The sequence below is a fragment of the Plecotus auritus genome, assembly GCF_963455305.1.
Source record: "Plecotus auritus genome assembly, chromosome: 2".
Classification (NCBI taxonomy): Eukaryota; Metazoa; Chordata; class Mammalia; order Chiroptera; family Vespertilionidae; genus Plecotus; species Plecotus auritus.
Window position 1 is genome coordinate 45985848 of NC_137771.1, and position 1425 is coordinate 45987272.

Consider the following 1425-nt stretch of genomic DNA (forward strand, 5'->3'; position numbering starts at 1 on the left):
AGATTAAACATTAAATGCTTCATGTCATGTCTAGAGTAGCAATTCCCAAACTTTTTGGTTTCAAGGCCCTTTTATTGTCTTAAAAATATCTTGTAAGAGCTTTTGTGTATGTGGGTTGTAGCTACAAATATTTATGATATTCAAAGTTTAAACTGAGAATTTTTTTATTAATTTATTTAAAAGTAACAATAATAAGCTTTGTTACATGTTGCATGATGTATTAATGTAAATAATATATTTTATGGGGAAGAAAAGCTATATCCCCCCCGCCCAAAGTAGTGAGAAGAGTGACATTGTTTTCCATTTACATAAATCTCTTTAACATCTGGCTTTAATGCCTATTGCTGTATGTTGTTTTGATTGAAATTTACAAAGAAAATCTGGTCTCACACAAACATGTAGTTGGAAAAGAGATGAGTATTTTAATAGTCTTTTCAGATAACTATGGATAGTTTTCTCTGACTCTACCAATCTGACACGTAGTAGTTAGGTTAGTCGAGATGCAGAATCTGGAATGACATCAATAAACTTTTCCTACTCTCGCATTAAAATACACTGGTCTACCTCGTACTTTGAATGGACACATTTCATTACACAGTGTGAAAAAAACCACATTGTTAATGGTACTCCAACCTCACTGGAAAGTCTTTAGCTTTGGGGAAACTGACAAGTTCACAGTGCCAGACACAAATCTTCCAAAATTCTAATTTTCACATGAAAGTTCAAATTTTATCATTGGCAACAAATATTGTCAGTTGTTTTTCCTTGAAGTGACAAGCTCACTTCATTCATTTTTTAGAAAAAGTCTGCCAAATACCATTTTGTAATAAATGTGGTTCCCCTGTCAGTTGTGCTTTTAAGTAAAAATGGTGTTCCGTGAAAAAAAGTGGCCACTCACTCACACGAGACAATCACCATGCTTTGGTGTGCTTCAGAAGTGCTTTATATTTATTTCCCATGTTGTCATGTGCAATATTGAATAGGTGTGAACTCAAAGGTCTACATTTAACAAAATAATTTTTATTGCTTCACCAAGGCATTCTTAAGTGAAACTAACATTGTTTTCCCATTTTCCCATGGCAATGATAAACACAATGATACATTAGTGGCAGATTTTGGTGTGACTATTTTGATTCATGTTAAGACATCAACAGTTTTACCCACTATTGCTTTTGCACCATTGGTGCATATGCCAACACAGTAAAATAAGCAAATAATGTCTTAGTATTATTATGAATATTGTTTGGACCTTACAGACCTCCTGGAAAAGTCTCAGGGATCCCGAAGAACACTTTGAGAACTGGTTATTGACAGCACAGTATATGCTTTATAAGTGTTAACTAATGTTATAGAGACTGTATTTTTTAAGTGAAAATTCTGGATTTTAACATCTCCCATGATCTGCATGTGAATAGGTGCAGAAAT